General features: G+C 44.5%; 1 protein-coding gene across 4 annotated transcripts in view; it reads right to left on the reverse strand.

Moving 5' to 3' along the window:
* The window catches only part of LOC138716553 (myb/SANT-like DNA-binding domain-containing protein 3), a 334664-nt gene that overhangs the window by 241693 nt on the left and 67672 nt on the right, over positions 1–25299 (reverse strand). The window contains exons 5-6 of one of the 4 annotated variants that reach the window (XR_011329714.1): positions 17593–17649; positions 17195–17506 (exon numbers count right to left, since the gene is read on the reverse strand). The exons of the other annotated variants lie outside the window; for them this stretch is intronic. The gene's annotated coding sequence lies outside the window, so the exon portion shown is untranslated. Of the gene's footprint in view, positions 1–17194; positions 17507–17592; positions 17650–25299 lie in introns of those variants that run through there. 4 annotated transcript variants of the gene reach the window in all.

Below are 25299 nucleotides of genomic sequence, written 5' to 3' on the forward strand. Positions count from 1 at the left end.
TACTCGGTGGCCTATGCTGTCGGCTATACTATTAATCGCAATGGAAAATAGAAGCACACTCAATACAGACCCCTGCGGAACGCCATTTTCTTGAAGATGAGCAGTAGAAAGTGTGGTACCTATGCGAACTCGGAAATACCGCTCCGCCATAAAGTTGGCAATAAAAGATGGGAAGCTTCCACGAAGACCCCAGTTGTGGAGAGTTCGGAGGATTCCATACCGCCAAGTGATGTCGTAGGCCTTTTCCTGGTCAAAGACAGCCACTAGATGTTCCTTCTTCAGGAACGCATCCCTAATGGCACCTTCCAGCCGGGCTAGATGGTCTATAACAGATCTGTGCCTACGATAACCACATTGAATCCCGGATAATCGATTTTCTGATTCGAGTAAACACAGAAGGCGATTACTGATCATTTTCTCCATAACCTTACACACGCAACTCGTTAGACAAATAGGTCGGTAATTAATAGGCAACGATGGGTCCTTCCCAGTTTTTCGGGCTGGAGTTATTATGGCCAATCGCCAAAAAGAAGGAAAGGTCTCTTCAGTCCAAATTCTGTTATATATATCTAAAAGGAACGACTAACCAGCTGGTGGTAAATCGCGTAGCATTCGGTTATGGATATTGTCGGGACTTGGGGAGGTGTCAGGGGATTTCTCAAGTGCCGCCTGCAGTTCAGCGGACGTGAACGGTGCATTATATGGTGTCATATTATTAGAGGTAACACAAATTTTGTTCTTCTGCAGCTCTTTTGTGTGTTAAAAATGCTGGGTCATTATGTGCTGAGCTACTTACATGGGCAAAAGAAGCAGCTAGTAGCTCAACTATTTCTACGGGATCTGTAGTTATATATATCCGTTATTAAGAAGACCCGGAATAGCAGAACTACATTTTCCCATTACGCGACGGACTTTGTCCCAGACTACCTTAGCTGGGACATTCTTCGTTAAAGATGATACATATTTTGTCCAGGACGCCTTTTTCGCGTCAGAGATAATACGACGTGCTCGAGCACGGAGACGTTTATACTGGACAAAATTATCTTGGGTTGGATAACTATCGAAGAAGCAAAGGTCACGTTTCCGTTCGCGGATAGCATCCTTGCACGCTTCTGTCCACCAAGGCACACGAATGCGTCTAGGTATACAGGATGACCGGGGGATGTTCAATTCGGCAGCCTCAATCACATTCTTTGAGAATTCCTCAACCATGGAATCCACAGTGTCATATTCACGTTCAGTGAACCTCAAGGACGTCGAAAATCCAACTCAGTCCGCCTTCTTTATAACCCAGATAGGAGAACGAGACTCCGCAGGACGTATTGCGGAAAGACGCACTCGAAGAGGGAAGTGGTCGCTACCATGTAGATCACGGATGACCGACCAATCTAAGTGCGCAGACAAAAACTGGGCTACAAATGGAGAGGTCTATCATGGAGTATGGGCCATTGATAGATGGGTGGCCTCGCCTGTGCTAAGGACAATAAGATTCAGGCGGGAAGAAACTTCTACTATTTTTCGTCCGTCATCATCTCTATTCGAGCCCCAGTTATGGTGAGAAGCATTGAAATCCCCGAGAAGAAGAAATGGGGCGGGCAGTTGTGCGGCAATAATCTGCAAATCTTGTTCTGTGAATGGTAAATCGGGAGGAAAGTATATAGAAGCGACTGTAAAGGAGATAGATGGTAAGGTTACTCTGACAGCTGTAAGTTGATGATGGCTACGAATATCGATGGCAGAGGAATGTATATTGTCTCTAATCAGGATAGCACGACCTCCATTAGCTCGTACACCGGCTAGATGATCATACCGGTAAACTTTATAGCCCCGAAGACTCAGAGAATGTTCGGGCAGGAGGTGTGTTTCCTGAAGACAGACAACTGATGGTTGTTCATGATAGACCAGTTGCTGTAGTTCTGCATAGCGGCTGCGAACACCGTTCACGTTCCATTGTATTATATCTGTGGACATAACTGCTTCATAGCGGTTTCACAGGGGATCGGTTCTTCTTCCTTTCTTTGACGCCACTCGGTTTTCCAGACTGCTTACTGATAGGCTGTGGCGATTCGCTCTCCGTACGGCGGGCTCCAGATCGGGATCGGGATCGAGATAGAGATTTGTCCTCCGATCGGGTTGTGCGACGTCTAGACCTCCTGTCAGGTTTCGAGTCGCTTGTACTCGCCGTCTCCGGAAGAGTCTGACGGACATACGGCCGGATGGTAAGGCCACAGCTATCATCTGTCTCTGTCTGGGTGGCGCAATCGACAAATGTTTCTGTCGAGGTTCGACTTTTTCAGAAACTGTAGCGCCTGTGAGTGGTGCTGTGTGTGTCGATGCATCAGTACCCTGGATTTATTAACGACTGACGCATACGTTGGTTTGTTATTTTTCTTTTTGTCATTCTAATATTTCTTCCGCGCTTCGAAAAAGGTAAGATTTTGTTCCACGCGAAGTTCCTGTATGTCTTTCTCCTCAGTGTATCTCGGGCAGACTTTCGATTGATTGATTGATTGATTGATTGATTGATTGATTGATGGTGTTTAAAGGGCGCGTCAGCGTCTATGGCTATTTGCGCCCTTGAACAAGAATCAGTAAAACAACTCATTTATAATATGGTAGACGTAAAAGCCACATAAATTAAAATCTCGGTGTTAAAACCAAAAGGTACAAAAATATACATATATATCTCCAGGAAGGCGGTTACTAAAGCCGTCACCAGATGTAAAAAGTCTGGTGACCAGAAATATTAATACCTAAAATGTAATGTAATATAAAAGTCCGAGTACAGGTCAGATAAAATGTAGTGTCCCCTAGATGTAAAGAGTCTAGGGGCCGATAAAAATTATATCACATTGTCAAGTCCTGGACTGGATAAAAACTTTAAAACTGCGTTCACACGATTAAAATCGTTTCCTAGAGCGTCACGCAGCGTCACGCCTATCGCATGTTGACGTCGAAAACGGTCGTATTTCCTACAGTGCAACAGCACATGTTCCACAGAAACTGGAACATGGCACGCGTCACACACCGGAGGAGGTTCACCATTTAAAAGATGGCCATGTGTAAAACGGCAATGGCCAATCCTCAACCGCGTAACTAAAACTTCTTCGCGTCGTGACGCTCTTTTAGACGAATCCCATTCCCGAACACTTTCCTTTATCATTCGTAATTTATTCCCTTGTTGTGCATACCATTCTTCCTCCCATTGCCGCCAAATTAGATGTTTCAAAGTGTTGAAGACGTCTCGCCACCTCTCACGATAATACACCGGTGTACCATTCAGTGCTGCGTCCTTAGCTGCAGCATCTACCTCCTCATTTCCTGGAATCCCAACATGGCCTGGGATCCACACTTCTCCAACTTCGGAACCCGTCGACAGGAGTGAGTGGAAAACAGCCTGGGTTCGTAGAATAAGAGGATCGTCAGAGTAGAAGCATTGTAGAGACTGAATGGCGCTTAAGGAATCGGAGCAGATAAGATATCTGTCCCGAGGTTGCCTGATTAAAAACAATAATGCCCGGTAGATAGCATATAACTCCGCGCTAAAAACACTGGTATATGACGTCATCTTAAACTTGTACGTTTGACCATTTGCGATGAAGGAGCAACCTACACAATCATTAACACGGGATCCGTCAGTAAAAATTAGGCTAAAATCTGGGAATTGTGATAGCAATTCATTAAAACGTTGACGATAAATAAAAGAGGGTGTAAATGATTTAAAACTTTGGCTCAGGCATAAATCAAATAGGGGACGAATCATAATCCACGGCGGAGTGGGAGGGTGTTGAATTCCCATAATTGTTGGGAGTATGATGTCCGGATCAGATAGAATGTCACGAAACTGGACACCAGCTGGACGAGGACGCCGTGGGTTCTCTCTGTACCGATAAGCAAACGGGGAGTAATGAAAGCTATCAAATGTATTGTGCTCAGGCTGAGTGAGCAGTTTTAGCCCATATGCGCACAACAAAATGTTTCGTCGCAGATACAGAGACAATTTCCCAGACTCGCAGTAGAGACTCTCTATCCGACTAGTTCGGAAGGCTCCCGTTGCGAGTCTCAGACCTTGGTGGTGTACTGCGTCTAATATTCGAAGTTTCTATTGTCTTGCCGAGCCATAAATAAAACATCCATAATCAAGTTTTGAACGTATAAGTACACGATACAAGCGTAAAAGAACTGTTCGGTCTGCACCCCAGCGTACCCCTGACAATAGGCGAAGTATATTTAAGGATTTTTCGCATCGCCGTCGTAAGTCCCATATATGTGACTCCCAAGATAGCTTATAATCAAAAGTGAGTCCCAAAAATTTCGCAGTGTCTGTAAATCGTACATTCACTCCGTCGAGACGTAGATCAGGGTGGGGATGTAATCCACGTTGATTATAAAAATGAATGCATTGCGTCTTCTGAGTGGAGAACTTGAAACCATTGCCACGAGCCCAATCAGACAATACGTTGATGGCAAGTTGTATTTGTCGTCCGATAGATGGCAGATATCTCGAACTATAATACACACTAAAATCATCCACGAATAGAAAAGCCGACACTCGGTGACCTATGCTGTCAGCTATACTATTTTTCGCAATGGAAAATAGGAGCACACTCAATACAGACCCCTGCGGAACGCCATTTTCTTGAAGATGAGCAGTAGAAAGTGAGGTACCTATGCGAACTCGGAAATACCGCTCCGCCATAAAGTTGGCAATAAAAGATGGGAGACTTCCACGAAGACCCCAGTTGTGGAGAGTTCGGAGGATTCCATACCGCCAAGTGGTATTGTAGGCCTTTTCCAGGTCAAAGAAGACTGCCACTAGATGTTCCTTCTTCAGGAAAGCATCCCTAATGGCACCTTCCAGCCGGGCTAGATGGTCTATAGCAGATCTGTGCCTACGAAAACCACATTGAATCCTGGATAATCGGTTTTCCGATTCGAGTACCCACAGAAGGCGTTTACTGATCATTTTCTCCATAACCTTACACACACAACTCGTCAGACAAATAAGTCGGTAATTAATAGCCAACGATGGATCCTTCCCAGTTTTTTGGACTGGAATTACTATGGCCAATCGCCAAGAAGAGGGAAATGTCTCTTCAGTCCAAATTCTGTTGTATATATCTAAGAGGAAGGACTTACCAGCTGGTGGTAAATTGCGTAGCATTCGGTTATGGATATTGTCAGGACCTGGAGAGGTGTCAGGGGATTTCTCAAGTGCTGCCTGCAGTTCAGCGGACGTGAACAGTGCATTATATGGTGTCATATTATTAGATGTAACACAAATTTTCTTCTTCTGCAGCTCTTTTGTGTGTTAAAAATGCTGGGTCATTATGTGCTGAGCTACTTACATGGGCAAAAGAAGCAGCTAGTAGCTCAACTATTTCTACGAGATCTGTAGTTATATCTCCGTTATTAAGAAGACCCGGAATAGCAGAACTACATTTTCCCATTACGCGACGGACTTTGTTCCAGACTACCTTAGCTGGGACATTCTTCGTTAAAGATGATACATATTTTGTCCAGGACGCCTTTTTCGCGTCAGAGATAATACGACGTGCTCGAGCACGGAGACGTTTATACTGGACAAAATTATCTTGGGTTGGATAACGATCGAAGAGGCGAAGGGCACGTTTCCGTTCGCGGATAGCTTCCTTGCACGCTTCTGTCCACCAAGGCACAGGAATGCGTCTTGGTCTACAGGATGACCGGGGGATGTTCAGTTCGGCAGCCTCAATCACATTCTTTGAGAATTCCTCAACCATGGAATCCACAGTGTCATATTCACGTCCAGTGAATCTCAAGGACGTCGAAAATCCAACTCAGTCCGCCTTCTTTATAACCCAGTTAGGAGAACGAGACTCCGCAAGTCGTATTGCGGGAAGACGCACTCGAAGGGGGAAGTGGTCGCTACCATGTAGATCACGGATGACCGACCATTCCAAGTGCGCAGACAAAACTGGGCTACAAATGGAGAGGTCTATCATGGAGTATGTACCATGGCCCATTGATAGATGGGTGGCCTCGCCTGTGTTAAGGACAATGAGATTCAGGCGGGAACAAACTTCTACTATTTTTCGTCCTCTGTCATCATCTGTATTCGAGCCCCAGTTATGGTGAGAAGCATTGAAATCCCCGAGAAGAAAAAATGGGGCGGGCAGTTGTGCGGCAATAGTCTGCAAATCTTGTTCTGTGAATGGTAAATCGGGAGGAAAGTATATAGAAGCGACTGTAAAGGAGATAGATGGTATGGTTACTCTGACAGCTGTAAGTTGGTGATGGCTACGAATATCAATGGCAGAGGAATGTATATTGTCTCTAGTCAGGATAGCACACCCTCCATTAGCTCGTACACCGGCTAGATGATCATACCGGTAGTCTTTGTAGCCCCGAAGACTCAGAGAATGTTCGGGCAGGAGGTGTGTTTCCTGAAGACAGACAACTGAAGGTTGTTCATAATACACCAGTTGCTGCAGTTCTGCATAGCGGCTGCGAACACCGTTCACGTTCCATTGTATTATATCTGTGGACATAACAGTTTCATGGCGGTTTCACAGGGAATCGGTTCTTCTTCCTTTCTTTGACGCCACTCGCTTTTCCAGACTGCTTACTGATAGGCTTTGGCGATTCGCTCTCCGTACGGCGGTCTCCAGATCGGGATCGGGATCGAGATAGAGATTTGTCCTCCGATCGGGTTGTGCGACGTCGAGACCTGTCAGGTTTCGAGTCGCTTGTACTCGCCGTCTCCGGAAGAGGCTGACGGACATACGGCCGGATGGTAAGTCCACAGCTATCATCTGTCTCTGCCTGGGTGGCGCAATCGACAAATGTTTGTGTCGAGGATTCGACGTTTCCAGAAACTGTAGCGGCTGTGAGAGGTGGCGTTTGTGTCGATGCATCAATTCCTTCGAGTGATTTATTAACGACTGACGCATACGTAGGTTTGTTATTTTTCGTTTTGTCATTGTAATATTTCTTCCGCGCTTCGAAAAAATTAAGATTTTGTTCCACACGAAGTTCCTGTATGTCTTTCTCCTCAGTGTATCTCGGGCAGACTTTCGAGTTTGATGCATGGTCCCCGTCACAATTGACACAATGGTCGGCGTGACCACATGGGAAATCACCATGATCAGACTCGCCACACTTTGCACAAACGATGGTATTTGTACAACGCTTTTGCGTATGTCCGAACCGCTGGCAGCGGAAATACCGCATAGGGTTCGGCACATACGCGCGGACAGGAACACGTTCATACCCGACGTAGATAAACTCTGGGAGAGACGGTATTTCGAAGGTCAAGAAAACTGTACGCAGAGGGAACGTCTGTCCATCCTTCTTACCAGTTAGGCGGTAAGCTTTGGAAACAGACTGTTCCGCTAACTCTAGTTGAATTTCTTCGTCAGATAAACCATCTAGAGCTTCCGTACGAATTACTCCTCGTGTGCTGTTGAGTGAGGACTGACGTTCAACCTGAATAGGGTACGAGCCTAACAACTTCGCCTCTAGTAGAGTCTCACTCTGTTTCGGATTTAATGTTTCTATGAGGAGACTTCCATTTCTGAGGCGAGTTGCATTCTTGACCTTTCCTACCAACTGATCGAGTGCGCGCTTGATGTAGAACGGACTGATGTTTTTCATCGTCTTTTCGGTGCTGTCAAGAGTCACGTTGATATACTTCGCAGGCGGCACAACAATCTTTACTGCGTCGGGGTTAATCATAATGGAATCAGCCACTTTCCTTTTCTTTGTATTATTACTATGTTGAGTTGAAGGAAGGTTGGAACGCGAGGACATTTTGAACTGGCCACCCCTGCGGAACCGTCGGCGTCAGCCTGCCACCGGGGGGGCGAAAGAAAAAGACACCAGGATATTCTTCGCGGTCTGTGCCGGCCGTGGGGACCCCCCCCACAGTCCGATCCCAAACAACCCACTTCACGCAAGTTACCCTTCAAACTGGACATTACATACCTAACGGCAAGTTCTGCACCAGAGGCGTGTCGCAGTTTTACGCCCCTACCACGGAAATAACCGCCCGTGGCTCCCCACTCTACACTGAACACAACCGCAGACTACTGCGGCTAACTCCGACCTATCCTCCCAAAGCCGGAGCAATCCGAGATCGCACGCAGCTTCATAGTACTTGTGGTTGATAATACTGCGACACCCATAAGTCAGCGGTAACACGTTGCAGCGATATACACGCCCCGGCGAGCAGAGTCGGAATCTACGTGAGTGTACTTGACGTCTGGTCCCGGTTCGGCACCTAAACTTGCATATAGGGGCATTATGAAGGGTCCACTATTGCTTCGTTGCTGGGCGCCTTGTCGGGTCACACAAGTTGGAAGTCGCGCTCGAAACCGTGGGACAGGACCACGATGATAGGAAAGATCCCCGCTGGTGAGAAGGGAGTTATAAGCCTAAGAACCTTAACCTAAGAATGAATATAATGGACTAGAAGAAGAAGAAGAAGAAGAAGAATATAGCCTCAGCAGGCATTCTTAAGAAATCCCGTCATGGTGGCGGACGTGGCAAAACAAACAGCGGGGATGGAGAGGTGAAAATGGCTGTGATGTGGTGGGCGTTCTGCATGCAATGGTGGCCGGCAAGGAGAAATAGCGATGAAAACGAGGAGAGAACGAAAAGGGGTGGTTGGTGATAAGACGAAAAATGGCCGAAAAGAAGAGCACGAGAGCCACCATTGCACCCCCCGGTCACCGACTTCGTGGAACCCACCTCGATCCGGACTGGAATAAGAAGAAGCATAATGTAAGAAGGCTCTATATGCTAGAGTTTGGTCAACAACTAGTTAGGCCAGTTGTGGAAGAAGTAGTAGTAGGGTTTAAGAAGGGCGCGTCAGCTACTATGGCTATTTGCGCCCTTATCTAAAATTCTTAATGTAACAAATACATAAATAATATAATAATCAGAGTGCCAAAAGAACTAAAAAGCGTTGTCACGATAAAACGAGGCACACAAATGCAGTATACATAAGGTGATTTCTACAGAATCATAAAAGTGAGCAATTCTACCACACTAGTTGGTATTCAAGACTAACAAATAAAACAATAAAACTAAGGCCACCAGAGATAACTTGTCAATCATATTTTAAAACCATAAAATGTTATAAAATATTCGGATGTATAAAGTCCGAAATGTCAACAATGTAAAATCAAATATAAAACAACAAATGTAACCTCCGGATGTAAAGACTCTGGAGGATGAGTAAAACGGATCAATAAAAAAACTAAATCACCTTATCCAAACCTGTATTTGATAAAAATCTCAGAACTGCATTTGCACAATTAAAATCATTTCCAAGAGCGTCACGTAATCTCGGCCGAATTCTATATTGCCTCCGTGCATGGTCATATTTCCTGCAACGTAATAAAAAGTGTTCCACAGTAAGTGGAACATAGCACATATCGCACTCCGGCTGAGGTTCGCCACGTAGGAGATGGCCGTGTGTCAGATGACAATGGCCAATCCTCAACCGGGTGAGTAAAACCTCCTCGTGTCGCGACGCTCTTGTAGACGAATCCCAAACTCGAACAGTATTCTTTATATTTCGTAATTTGTTTCCCTCTTGTGCAGACCATTCTCCTTCCCATTGCCACCAAATTGTATATTTCAAGTAGTTTCGAATGTCCTGTCTCCTCTCGCGCCAATATACCAGAGAGCCATCCGGTGCGCCAGCCCTGGCTGCAGCATCCGCGGCCTCATTTCCTGCAATCCCTACATGGCCAGGAATCCACACTACTCCAATCTCATAATCAGAGCAAAGGAGAGTATGGAGCAGTTGCTGAGTTCTTAAGACAAGCGGATCATCACAATTAAAAGACTGCAAGGACTCGATGGCACTTAAAGAGTCGGAACAGATAAGGAATCTGCCCCGAGGTTGCCTAATTAAAAACAATAAAACTCTGTAAAAAGCATAGAGTTCAGCAGTAAAAACACTAGTATATTGGCTTAGTCTGTATTTAAATATCTCTCCATTTGTAACGTAGGAACAACCAACACAATCATTTATCCGGGATCCGTCAGTAAAAATTAATGAATAATTTGGATATCGGGATAAAAGTTCACTAAAACGAAGTCTATAAACAAAAGCTGGTGTAAAATTCTTAAAACAGCGGCTCAGACTTATATCAAACATGGGACGTCGCATAATCCACGGTGGAGTGGTGGTATACTCCAGTGTGCGGACTGATGGTAGATGTATATCCAGCTCAGAGAGCAGTTCACGAAACCGCACACCTGCTGGACGAGGTCTCCGTGGATTTTCACTGTATCGGCCGTAAAGAGACGAATGATGGAAAGAGTCGTAAGAGTTGTGCTCAGGCTGCGAGCGGAGCTTAACAGCATATGAGCACAACAAAATATGACGTCGCCGATACAGTGATGGTTCTCCTGCTTCACAATACAGGCTCGCTATCCGACTGGTTCGGAAGGCCCCTGTAGCGAGTCGTATCCCATGGTGATGTACAGTATCTAAAAGACGTAATTTAGAGTTATTTGCTGATACATAAATAAAACACCCATAATCCAGCTTTGATCGAATAAGGGCTCGGTAAAGGCGTAAAAGCACTGTACGGTCTGCACCCCATCGGACCCCTGACAAAAGGCGTAAGATGTTTAAGGATTTCTCGCAACGCCTTCTCAAATCACGTACATGCGCCTCCCACGTTAACTTATAATCAAAGATAAGGCCCAAGAATCTCGCAGTGTCTGTATATTGCAATTCCACTCCATTCAGACGCAATTCGGGATGTGGATGTAGTCCACGTTGGTTGTAAAAGTGGACACACTGCGTCTTCTGAGTGGAGAATTTAAAGCCATTGCGAACAGCCCATTCTGATAGTACGTTGATGACCAGCTGCAAATGTCGGCCGATGGACGGAAGATATCGGGAGCTGTAATATAAACTGAAGTCATCAACGTACAACAGAGAAGATACTCGGTTACCCACACAGTGGGCAATTCCATTGATCGCAATGCAGAAAAGAAGAACGCTTAATACAGAACCCTGCGGAATGCCGTTTTCTTGGAGGTGTTCGTTAAAAAGTGTGGTGCCTACTCGAACTCGGAAATACCGCTCTGCCATGAACTTAGCAATAAACGTTGGTAGACTACCACGAAGTCCCCAGTCATGCAGAGTTTGCAGAATGCCATACCGCCATGTGGTATCGTAAGCCTTTACTAGATCAAAGAAACCGCCACAAGATGTTCCTTCTTGAGGAAAGCATCTCTAATGGCGGTCTCTAGCCGAACAAGATGGTCTACGGCGGATCTGTGCTTACGAAAACCACATTGGATGTTAGATAATCGGTTTTCCGATTCGAGTACCCACATCAGGCGTTTGCTTATCATTCTTTCCATAACCTTGCATACGCAGTTGGCGAGAGAAATTGGTCTGTAGCTTCCAGACAAAGAAGGATCCTTTCCTGGTTTCTGGACAAGATTACAATGGCGGAACGCCAAGCAGATGGGAACACTCCCTCAGTCCAGATTCTGTTATACATTGCCAGAAGAAAGGATTTTCCAGCAGGCGGAAGATGGCGAAGCATTCGGTTATGGATGTTATCAGGACCAGGGGAGGTGTCAGGGGATGAGCTTAGTGCCGCCTCCAGCTCCTCGGATGTGAACGGTGTATTGTAGTACTCTGTATTATCTGATATAATATTGAGGTTTCGTTTTTCCGCAGCATCTTTGATTTTCAGAAATTCCGGGTCATAATTATTTGAGCTGCTAATCTATGCGAACGAGGTAGCGAATATTTCTGCAATTTCTATTGGACTGGTGGTCGTTAATCCATTGCTTATTATTCCCGGAATTACAGAACTACGTTTCCCCATTATTCGGCGGACTTTGTCCCATACGATGTTAGATGGGACATTCCTTTTCATTGAATTGACGTAGTTTGTCCAGGACGTCTTCTTAGCATCGCATACAGTGCGACGAGCTTTTGCTCGAAGACGTTTAAACTGGACAAAATTTTCTTGGGTCGGATGGCGCTCAAATTGGCGTAAGGCACATCGGCGGTCTCGGATTGCATCTCTGCAGGCATCCGACCACCAGGGGACAGAGAAGCGTTTTGGCCTGCAGGACGACCGGGGGATAGATAATTCCGCTGACTTGATAACCATATTTGAGAAATGGTCTACTACGTAGTCCACACTTTCATATCCGTTATCATCGAATGATATGGACTCCGAAAATCCGACCCAGTCCGCCTTTTTAATAACCCAGTTTGGAGATCGAGATTCCGCAGGACGTAAAGCGGACATACGCATTCGGATGGGGTAGTGGTCACTACCATGTAGGTCGTGAATCACAGACCATTCGAAATGCGTGGACAAAACTGGGCTACAAATGGAGATATCTATCATGGAGTATGTACCATAAGCCAAGGAAAGGTGTGTTGCTTCCCCTGAATTCAGGGTAACAAGATTTAGACGGGTACATACCTCTGCTATTTTATTTCCTCTCTCGTCATCGGAATTTGAGCCCCATGAGTGGTGGGATGCATTGAAATCCCCCACCAAGAGATATGGTGCAGGTACCTGTGAAAGAATATGTTCAATTTCAAATACTGTAAAGGGTGTATCTGGGGGCATATAAACGGAGACTATTGAAAACTGTATGGTAGGTAAGGTTACTCTGGCAGCTATGCATTGATGAGGACTGTTAATGTTTAGAAAAGAGGAAAAGATACTCTGGCGGAGGAGGGCACAACCTCCGTTAGCACGAATACTGGCAAGATGGTCATACCGGGAAACATTGTATCCCGAGATTTTCAGGGAATGTTCAGGTCGGAGGTGTGTCTCCTGTAGACATAAAATAGCAGGGTTCTCACGATAGATCAATTGCTGTAGTTCTGCATATCTGCTGCGTACACCGTTCACAGTCCATTGTATGATATAAGTCATTATGTGGATCTAAATTATCATGGTGGCTTGACGGGTGATTTTCTCTTATCTTTTCTAGGATTTCGTGCCGTTGACTGAGACTGCTTGGTCTTCGACCGTGGGGATTCGCTCGCAGATCGCCGCACGCCCGATCGTGATCTTGATCGAGACCGTGATCTCGACCCGTCACCAGAACAGGGAGCGCGACGTCGCGGCGATCTACCAGGCGTAGAGTCTTTCTCTGTCGCCACGGTAATAATCTTTTTTGGAATATAAGGCCTTATGTCAAGGCCACACGAGTCGTCTGACTCAGCAGTCTGAGTGGCAACGTCTACATACGTCTGGGTTGCGATTTCAATACGCTTCCCAGGTATACTAACGAGAGGTGGCGTTTGCGTAAATACATCTATTGCTTGTGTTGCCTTTTGCAAAACTGCTGCATAGGACTTTTCCGTCGCCTTTTTCTGTTGATCTAAAATACGCTTACGCGCCTCGAAAAACGTAATATTTTCTCGGACTCTCAGTTCTTGGATATCCTTCTCTACCATATACTTCGGGCAATTTTTAGAATTGGAGGCGTGGTCCCCAGCACAATTCACACAGTGCTCGGCGCTGGCACACGGGGATTCCCCATGGTCAGAACCGCCGCACTTTGCACATACGATGTTGTTTGTGCAACGTTTTTGCGTATGTCCGAACCGTTGGCACCTAAAGCACCACATTGGGTTCGGCACATACGCACGAACTGGGACACGCTCGTACCCGACAAGGATGTACTCTGGTAGGACAGGCTTTTCGAAGGTCAAAAAGACAGTGCTCAGCGGAATAGTCTGTCCGTCCCGCTTACGTAATAAACGGTAAGCCTTGGACACAGACTGTTCCGCCAGTTCTAGTTGGATCTCTTCATCAGACATACCGTCCAGAGAATCCGTATGCACTACTCCCCGCGTGGTGTTCAGCGAGGAGTGACGTTCGACTTTAATAGGGTAAGACCCTAGCAACTTGGCTTTCAACAGCGTCTCACTCTGTTTTGGAGATACCGTCTCGACGAGGAGACTACCGTTGCGTAGGGGAGTTGCATTTTTGGCCTTCCCAACGAGTCCGTCGAGTGCGCGTCTCACGTAAAATGGACTAATGTTTTTCATTGTTTTTTCTGTTCCGTCCAAGGTGATACTGATAAACTTCGGAGGCGGCACTTTGACAGTTACTTTCTCAGGGTCCAAGTCCATAGCAATTTTCGTCAAAATTTGACCACCAGTCGTATCAATTCCTGTCTTCTGTTTTTTTATTATTTTTTTCTGAGGGAGGAGAAGAGGAGCGCGAAGAGGCCATTTTGAACTGGCCCCCCCTACAGAACTGTCGGCGTCAGCCTACCACCGGGGGGGGGGCGAAAGAAAAAACACCTAAGAATTCTTCGCGGTGTGTGCCGGCCGTGGGGACCCCCCCAACAGCCCGATCCCAAGCAACCCACTTCACGCAAGTTACCCTTCAAACTGGTCATTACACACCTAATGGCAAGTCTTACACCAGAGGCGTGTCGCAGTTTTATGCCCCTACCACGGGAATAACCGCCCGTGGCTCCCCACTCTACACCGAATACAAGTGCCAGACTACTGCGGCTAACTCCGACCGACCCTCCCAAACCCGGAGCAATCCGAGACCGCACGCAGCTTCAGGGGACTTGTGGTTGATTACACTGCGACACCCATACGTCAGCGGTAACACGTCGGAGCGATATATTCGCCCCGGCGAGCAGAGTCGGTCACCGGGACGTTTAAGTCGCTCCGGACCCCCATTGGGGTTCTACGTGAGTGTACATGACTACTGGTCCGGGCTCTGCCCCTAAACTTGCATATAGGGGCAGTATGAAGGGTCCACTATTGCTTCGTTGCTGGGCGCCCTGTCGGGCCACACAAGTTGGAAGTCGCGCTCGAAACCGTGGGACAGGACCACGGAGATAGCAAAGATCCCCGCTGGTGAGACGGGAGTTATAAACCTAAGAAACTTAACCTAATAATAGATATAAGAATTAGAAGGGGAAGAAGAATAAAGCCTCATCAGGCATTGTTAACAAATCCCGTCATGGTGGCGGACGTGGCAAGAACAAAAACAGCGGGGATGGAGAGGTGAAAATGGCTGTGATGATGTGGTGGGCGTTCCGAATGCAATGGCGGCCGGAAGAGAGAAATAGTGATGAAAAAGAAGAGAGAACGAAGAAGAGTGGATGGTGATAGGACGAAAAATGGCCGAAAAGAAGAGCACGAGAGCCACCATTGCACCCCCCGGTCACCACTTGGAGGAACCCACCTCGACCGGCAGTTGTGGAAGAGAGAGCCAAGAATATTATAAGTCTGGGAGAGGTGAAAAATCAGATATCACCGTCGCTACAGACTTTCAACTGCCGAGGGACCGACGATTCGGGAAAAGTGCAAAGTTTGTTGCCTGGCGGCGACATAACGGCGTCCGAACCTCAGTATATGAGCCCAATATTACTGACACATAAAAATAATTATGAGTCACTTGTGAGAAGATTATAGGGCATTGAACCGGACTATGATGGATTGTTATCCAATGCCCTTGGTCAGTGATCACCTAGACAAGCTAGCAGGAAGGTGTTATATCACTAATTTGGATCTGGTACAAGTCTATCATCAGATACCCATACATGCGGACCCAATTCAGAAGATTGCATTTGTTACTCCAAATGGGCACTATGAATATTTCAGAGTTTCACTGGCGAACGGCCCCGCAGTATTTCAGCGCAACATCAACAATATGTCGGTTTAGAAGTTAATTCCGTGCTTGCGAACATGGCTGATCTAATCCCAACAAAGACCGTCGAGTCTGACTAGGAGAGGCTGCTGGAGAGGGTCCTGAAACTAGTGGCAAGGTGGGTCTCAAGTTTAACCTCGCGAAGTGCGCCTTCTTGAAGAGTAGTTTGGTGTACCTGGGACATGTGATCAGTGCTGCAGGCATGCAGCCTGGAAGCAGAAAGGTTCAGGAAGTGAGAGACTTTCCTACTTTCCAGAATGTCATGGTGTCAGGCAGTTTCATCAACAAATGTTAATTTTTAACACGTTGTTAAACTAGTTTAACATTTGATTTAACAGAAATTCTGTTCCATCAACAAATGTAAGCTCTAACAAAGAGTAAACTCTGTGTTAAATTAACATCCCATCTCCCTGATATTAAAAGCTTAACTGCTAAACAGTTGAAAATGGCGGACGTAAATAATGCTTTTGATGTGGAATTGTTCTATTTAGACCATCTGAATGCCGTTCCTAATAGGGAAAGAGCTTTAAGACGAAATATTTTGAAAACTTGCGAGAAGAAGAATTTTTGAAGAGATATAGATTGTCCAAAACTATCGTCGGTAAGATTGTGGAAGAAATACAAGAGAGGTTAGAATACCCGACCAACATAAACACACCTCTATCTCCAATGCAGCAGGTACTGATAACTCTAAGGTTTTATGCCACTGGATCCTTTCATTTAATGGTTGGAGATAATGCTGGAATTTCAAAATCTACAGTAAGTAGAATTATTAGTAAAGTTTCTGCAGCAATAGCATCAATGAGAAGAAAGTACGTAAAACTCCCTTAGTACAAGAACGCCCGAGTATTGTACAAAAGTTTTATATGTGCAATTTTCCTGGTATTGTGGGTGCAATAGACTGTACGCACATAAAGATTCAGTCACCTGGAGGCAATAGGGCAGAAATATATCGTAATCGAAAAGGTTACTTTTCTGTTAATGTCCAGGTCACCAATGCCAACCTCCTAATTAGACATAGTAGCTAGATGGCCTGGATCAGTACACGACAGCACAATATTCAGCAACTCGCATATCAGAGCTCGATTTGAAATGGGAGCAATTGATGAGAGTATCCTTTTAGGTGACAGTGGATACCCCTTAAGAAAGTATCTACTAACACCATACTTTCATCCCGAAACAAGACCCCAGCACAATTATAATGCAGCACATATTAGGACAAGAAACTGTGTAGAGAGGATGATAAGTGTGTGGAAGAGACTTTTCCGGTTCTAGTTTGGGGCTACGAACTAAACGACAAACAACCTTGACGATAATTGTGCCGACAGCAGTGTTGCACAACATTGCAGTGGAGACAAGGGATCAACTTCCTCCAGATGATTTGACACTGCATCAGTACATCACAGAAAGAAGAACGAATAGGCACATCAGAAACCAGAATCTTGTTCCTATTCACATGGAAAATGAACAAACTGCAGCAGCTTACAGGAACGCATTTGCACAACAACACTTCCCTTGTAAGTACTACAAAAGTTTTATTTTTAAACTAGTTACATACAGTACTTCAAACACGTTTAAACTATACATTTCTATCAAACTTCTACAAACAAAATACACTGCAGCTAACTTATTCATCCTCAACAGGCTTTCTTTTTTCTTTATAGTACATTAATTTTTCTCTAAGTGCTTCTTGTTTTAGTTTCTGTTTCCATTTTCATTTCCAGCAGTTGTTGCTCCTGGTTATATTTCTGTTGGATTAAATACATTTCTTTTTCACAGAGAGTTGTCCTGCTCTCGGCAAGTGCAGCAATGTTGTTACGACAAAGGTTGGCCTGGAAACAAAAATCAGCAGTGAAAATATTGGCTCTCCTGGCGGACTTTTATTATGACCTTCAACGTGACCAACTGTGATACTGACCTTGGTGACGCGAATCTGCTGTTTGTTACAGATTTCTGCTGCTGTTAAAGCTTCAGCCTGGAAGTACAAAGCCCCGTTTATTACATTTTCATTCTTCATTTAAAAAATAACTAACCTAAAAACTTAATAGAAGTGTCGTATTCACAACTGGAGTGACAAGAAGAGCTGTGTTAAACTCCGGGCCTGTGTACTCATTTCAAGTGATGCTGTGTTGTCCTCAAGTGATAATTGTTGTGTGTTTACATTCTTATACAACAACACTGTGGATTCGAAATAAACACAAATGATTTTGAAAAATATGCAAGCAAGACTGCCAGATTAATTGTCTCGCTGTACTCTTAGTATCCCATGCCTGTCACTGTACATAAAACTCATTCATGGGTCGGCCATTATTTCCGACGCATTAATTCCAATTGGACAAATGTCGTAAGAAGCCCAAGAAGCAAGGAATAAACACCTTAAGCAATGTCGTGAACACCATGCTATAAAGATTTCAAGACAGGCCACTAATCGGGATGTATTGTATCGACTCCTTGCCACTTCTGACCCTTTTATAACGTACCTCCACCAACAGTACCGAACAAACGACAAGAAGAGGATCCTACCTGTGGAAGTCATAAACCTATTGAGTTCTGAAACAAACAAGGGACAGCTCATAACTAGGCCTACTGCAATCGCAGTCACAACTTTCGGAGGGGAGACCAATATCAACACTAGTGACAGTGATCAATGAACATTCTTTACCCAACTAAAATGTTTCTAAATCTGTATTGTGTACGTGCTCATTTAGATTTTATTATTTATTAAGTGCCCCAGTAATAAATATAATAAACAGCGAAGTTACTTTAACGTGTGACAATCATTAAAAAGTTACTATTAAACAATCATGAACATAATACTACACTTTTTGTAATACGCAATGCACAGATTAACTGTATGAATATTAATAATATGTTAAATTAACTGCCTTTATTATGGATGAAGAAAACTGGGCCTACCACTTCACTGTTCAAGTATATCCTAGGGGAACGCGAGCCATCAGTTGAGAAACACTGTTCTAAGGTAAGCAAGTAGACCTGATATATTGTTAATAGATTATCTTTCACCTGGTACCAAAAATGGGTAAAAAACTGTGTTAAAGTATTATAATATCATATTTTTATTTACCACCTGTGCTTATCTTAATATTTGGATTTATGAACGTTTTCGACACTTGGTGTGTGTCATCTTCAGATATGGGGCCTATGTCATTGTGTGTTGTGAAGCCCTAGTTTCTTAATTATGTTGTGTATTGCCTTTCATGATTTCTTAGTTTTCTATAGGCAGTATGTGGTTGGTTATTGTGATTCTTTTAAGTTCTATCTATTGCAAAACCCGTATAAGACAATAAAATTATGTTAAAACATTATAACACATAATTATAAACAAATAAAACAAATAAATATGTATATATACACTTTAAAACACTGTAAAACACTATAAAGTGTATATATACATATTTATTTGTTTTATTTGTTTATAATTATGTGTTATAATGTTTTTAACATAATTTTATTGTCTTATACGGGTTTTGCAATAGATAGAACTTAAAAGAATCACAATAACCAACCACATACTGCCTATAGAAAACTAAGAAATCATGCAAGGCAATACACAACATAATTAAGAAACTAGGGCTTCACAACACACAATCACATAGGCCCCATATCTGAAGATGACACACACCAAGTGTCGAAAACGTTCATAAATCCAAATATTAAGATAAGCACAGGTGGTAAACAAAAATATGATATTATAATACAGTGAGCTTATCGGCATTTCCAAAATGAAACTGTGTTAAAGTAGCTCTTAGTATATTTGGCCATCTTTTATGCCTCTAGGAAACACTGTGCGATGGATGGAAGATATCAGGAGCTGTAACATAAACTGAAGTCATCAACGTACAACAGAGAAGATATTCGGTCTACCACACTGTGGGCAAATCCATTGATCGCAATGCAGAAAAGAAGAACGCTTAATACAGACCCCTGCGGAAAGCCATTTTCTTGGAGATGTTCGTTAGATAGTGTGGTGCCTACTCGAACTAGGAAATACCGCTCTGCCGTGAACGTCGCAACAGACGTTGGTAGACTACCACTAAGTCCCCAATCATGCACAGTTTGCAGAATTCATAACGTCATATGGTATCGTAAGGCTTTCCTAGATCAAAGAAGACGGCCATAAGATGTTCCTTCTTGAGGAAAGCATATCTAATGGCGATCTCCAGCCAAACCAAATGGTCTGCGGCGGATCTGTGCTTACGAAAACCACATTGGATATTAGATAATTGGTTTTCCGATTCGAATACCCACATCAGGCGTTTGCTTATCATCTTTGCATAACCTCGCATACGCCGTTGCTGAGACAAATTGGCCTGTAACTGCCAGGTAAAGAAGGATCCTCTCCCGGTTTCTGGACAGGGATTACAATGGCGGAAAGCCAAGCAGATGGAAATACACCCTCTGTCGAGATTCTGTTGTATATTGACAGAAGAAAAGTTCTTCCAGCTGGCGGAAAATGTCGAAGCCTGCGGTTGTGGATGTTATTAGGGCCAGGGGAGGTGTCAGGGATGTGTTTAGTGCCGCCTCCAGCTCCTCGGTTGCGAACGGTGCATTATAGTGTTCAGTGTAATCTGATATGAAGATCAGGGTTAGTTTTTCAACAGCATTCTTGATTTTTAGTAATTCCGGTTCATAATTATTTGAGCTGCTTATGTGTGCAAAAGTGGTAGCAAATATTTCAGCAATTTCTATGGGACTGGTGGTCGTTACTCCATTGGTCAGTATTCACGGAATTACATTATTCGCCATTATTCGACGGACTTTGACCCATTCGATGTTAGATGGGACATTCTTTTTCAATGAATTAACGTACATTGGCCAAGACTCTTCTTAGTATCGCACACAGTGCGACGAGCTTTGGCTCGAAGACGTTTTAACTGGACAAAATTTTCTTGAATCGGAAGGCGTTCAAATTGGCGTAAGACACGTCTGCGGTCTCGGAATGCATCTCTGCAGGCATCCGTCCACCAGGGGAGAGAGAAGCGTTGTGGCCTGCAGGACGACCGGGGGATAGAGTTAGTTGGTTAGTGGAGTTTAAAAAGGGCGCGTCAGCATCTATGGCTATTTGCGCCCTTATCTAAAATTCTTTACTGAACAGAGACGTAATACAATAATCACAATGCTTAAAAGAACTAAAACACGTTGTCACGATTAAAACGAGGTACAAAAATGCAGTTTCAACAAGGTGATGCATAAAACTTTATAAAAATCTCAGCCCTTAACTAGTATTTAAAAAGAGACAATAAAATAACAATACAATTGCTACCATAAATAAATTATCTGGCGTATTTCTAAAATACTCGCATATAAAAGGTCCGAATGTCAAGTTTGTTAAAAAACGTATATACTAAATACCAAGTGTAACCTCCGGATGTAAAGGGTCCGGAGGATAATTAAAACGGGTCAAAAACTAAATCACCCTGGCAAGTCCAGTACTCGATAAAAAATCTCAGGACTGCATTTGTACAATTAAAATCATTTCCAAACCCGTCACGAAGAGTCGGCCGAATTCCATATTGCCCACGGACACGGTCATACTTTCTACAATGCAATAAAAAATGTTCCACCGTAAGTGGAACATGGCATAGATCACACTCCGGCTGAAGCTCGCCACGTAGCAGATGGCCATGTGTCAGATGACAGTGGCCAATCCTCAACCGGGTGAGTAAAACTTCTTCGTGTCGTGACGCTCTTGTGGACAAATCCTAATCTCGAACAGTATTCTTTACCCTTCGTAATTTGTTTTCCTCTTGTGCAGACCATTCTCCTTCCCATTGCCACCATAGTCTATATTTCATATAATTTTGTAAGTCTTGCCACCTCTCGCGCCAATATACCAGAGTGCCATTCGTAGCACCATCTTTGGCTGCAGCATCTGCGGCCTCATTCCCACGAATTCCGACATGGCCAGGAATCCACACTAATCCAATCTGGCAATCAGAGCTTAGCAGTGTGTAGAACAGCTGCTGAGTTCTTAACACAAGAGCATTTTCTGAATAGAGAGACTGCAAACACTGGCTGGCACTCAAAGAGTCTGAGCAGATATCTACCCCGAGGTTCTCGAATTAAAAACAATAAAACTCTGTAAAAGGCATATAATTCTGCAGTAAAATCACTGGTATATTCGCTCAGTTTGTATTTAAATATCTGCCCATTTGCAACGAAGGAGCAACCAACACAATCATTAACTCGGGATCCGTCAGTAAAAACTAAAGAATAATTTGGAAAACATGATAAAAGTTCACTACAACGAAGTCTATAAACAATAGCTGGTGTAAAATTTTTAAAACTTTGGCTCAGGCTTACATCTAATATTGAGGCGTCGCATAATCCACGGTGGGGTCGTGGTGTATTCTAGTGTACGATAGGATGGTAGATGGACGTCGAGCTCTGAGAGCAGTTCACGGAATCGCACACCTGCTGGACGAGGTCTCCGTGGATTTTCACTGTATCGGCCGTAAAGAGACGAATGATGGAAAGAGTCGAAAGAATTGTGCTCAGGCAGCGAGCGGATTTTAACCGCATATGAACACAACAGCACATTACGTCGCCGATACAGTGATTGTTCCCCCGCTTCACAATACAGGCTCGCTATCCGACTCGTTCGGAAGGCACCATTAGCGATGGATATGGTCTAAGAAACGTAGCTTAGATTTATTTGCTGAGCCATAGATAAAACAGCCATAATCCAGCTTTGAATGGATAAGAGCACGATATAGACGTAAAAGCATTATGCGGACTGCAGCCCAGCGAACCCCTGACAAGAGGCGTAAAATGTTTAAAGATTTTTCACAACGCCTTCTCAAATCACGGATATGCGCCTGCCACTTTAATTTATAATCAAAGATAAGGCCCAAAAACCTCGCAGTGTCTGTATATTGCAACTCCACTCCATTAAGACGCAGTTCAGGATGTGGATGGAGTCCACGATGGTTGGAGAAGTGGACACACTGCGCCTTTGAGTGCAGAATTTAAAGTCATTGCGAAAAGTCCACTCCGATAGCACATTGATGACCAGATGCAACTGTCGACCAATACATGGGAGGTATCGGGAACTGTAATATAGACTGAAGTCATCAACGTACAAGAGAGTAGATACTCGGTTACCAACACAGTGGGCAATGCAATTGATCGCAATGCAGACAAGAAGAACACTTAATACAAACCTCTGCGGAACGCCATTTTCTTGAAGATGTTCGTTAGAAAGTGTGGTGCCTACTCGAACTCGGAAATAACGCTCTGCCATAAACTTCGCAATAAACGTTGGCAGACTGCCACGAAGTCCCCAGTCATGCAGGGTTTGCAGAATTCAATAACGCCACATTGTATCGTAAGCCTTTTCTAGATCAAAGAAGACCGCCACAAGATGTTCCTTCTTGAGGAAAGCATCTCTAATGGCGGTCTCCAGCCGAACAAGATGGTCTGCGGCGGATCTGCCCTTACGAAAACCACATTGGATATTAGATAATCGGTTTCCCGATTCGAGTACCCACATCAGGGGTTTGCTTATCATCTTCTCCATAACCTTGCATACACAGCTGGTGAGACAGATTGGCCTGTAATTGCCAGGTAAAGAAGGGTCCTTTCCCGGCTTCTGGACTGCAATTACAATGGCAGCACGCCAAGCAGATGGAAATACACCGTCAGTCAAGATTCTATTGTACATAGAAGAAAGGATTTTCCAGCTGATGGAAAATGACGAAGCATGCGGTTATAGAAGTTATCAGGGCCAGGGGAGGTGTCAGGGGATGTGTCTAGTGCCGCCTCCAGCTCCTCGGATGTGAACGGTGCATTGTAGTCTTCAGTGTTGTCAGATTGAAAACTTAGGTTTCGTTTTTCTGCAGTATCTTTGATTTTCAGAAATTCCGGGTCATAATTAATTGAGCTGCTTATTTGTGAAAATGTGGCAGCTAATATTTCAGCAACGTCTATTGGACTGGTGGTCGTTACTCCATTGTTTAAAAAGCCCGGAATTACAGAACTACGTTTCCCCATTATTCGACGGACTTTGTCCCATATGGTGTTACCTGGGACGTTGTGTTTGAATGAACTCACGTAGTTTGTCCAGGACGTCTTCTTAGCATCGCACACAATGCGACGAGCTTTGGCTGGAAGACGTTTAAACTGGACAAAATATTCTTGGGTCGGATGGCGCTCAAATTGGCGTAAAGCACGTTTGCGGTCACGGATTGCATCTCTGCAGGCATCCGTCCACCAGGGGACAGAGAAGCGTTTTGGCCTGCAGGACGACCGGGGGATAGATAATTCCGCTGACTTTATAACCACATTTGAGAAATGGTCTACTACGTAGTCCACACTTTCATATCCGTTATCATCGAATGATATGGACTCCGAAAATCCGACCCAGTCCGCCTTTTTAAGAACCCAGTTTGGAGATCGAGATTCCACAGGACGTAAAGCGGACATACGCATTCGAATGGGATAGTGGTCACTACCATGTAGGTCGTGAATCACAGACCATTCGAAATGCGTGGACAAAACTGGGCTACAAATGGAGACATCTATCATGGAGTAACTACCGTAAGCTAAGGAGAGATGTGTTGCTTCCCCTGAATTCAGGGTAACAAGATTTAGACGGGTATATACCTCTATTTTATTTCCTCTGTCATCATCGGAATTTGAGCCCCATGAGTGGGGGGGATGCATTGAAATCCCCCACTACCAGATATGGAGCAGGTACCTGCGAGAAAATGTCTTCAATATCATGCACTGTGAAATGTGTGTCTGGGGGTATATATACAGAGACTATTGAGAACTGGATGGAAGGTAGAGTGACTCGAGCGGCTATGCATTGATGTGGGCTGTTGATGTTGATAACAGAAGAAAATATACTTTGGCGGAATAGCAGGGCACAACCTCCGTTGGCACGAATACCGGCAAGGTGATCGTACCGGTGAACGTAGTATCCCGAGATACTTAGGGAGTTTTCGGGCCGAAGGTGTGTCTCCTGGAGACATAAAATAGCAGTTTTCATGATAGATCAATTGCTGTAGTTCTGTATATCTGCTGCGTACACCGTTCACATTCCACTGTACTATATCAGTCATCTAGAGAAGCTATATCATGTTGGTGGCTTAACAGAGGAGCTTCTCTTCTTTTCCTTTCTATGGGAAGATGCTTTTGCCTGCGACTGCTTTGTCTTCGACTCTGGCGACTCACTTGCAATTCGTCGCACTCCTGATCGCGATCTTGATCGAGAAAGTGATCGAGAACGTGATCTCGACCTGCCACCCGAACTAGGAGTGCGACGTTCTGGTGTTCTACTAGGCCTACAATCCTTTTTTGCTCTCATAGCAATAATTTTCTTAGGGACGTAAAGCCTGCTTTCAAGTCCACAAGTGTCGTCTGACTCAGCAGACTGAGTAGCGGCGTCTACATATGTGTGGATTGCGATCTCAATTCGCTTCCCAGGTATGTTTGTAAGAGGTGGCGTTTGTGTGGTGGCAGTGATTCCCTCTGTTGCTCTCTGCAGTACAGAGGCATATGACTTTTCAGTTGCCTTCTTTTCTTTATCTAAAATACGCTTACGTGCCTCAAAAAAGCTAATATTTTCCCGGACTCGAAGCTCTTGAATCGTCTTTTCCAG

This window comes from Periplaneta americana, chromosome 16 (genome assembly GCF_040183065.1).
Source record: "Periplaneta americana isolate PAMFEO1 chromosome 16, P.americana_PAMFEO1_priV1, whole genome shotgun sequence".
NCBI classification, from domain to species: Eukaryota; Metazoa; Arthropoda; class Insecta; order Blattodea; family Blattidae; genus Periplaneta; species Periplaneta americana.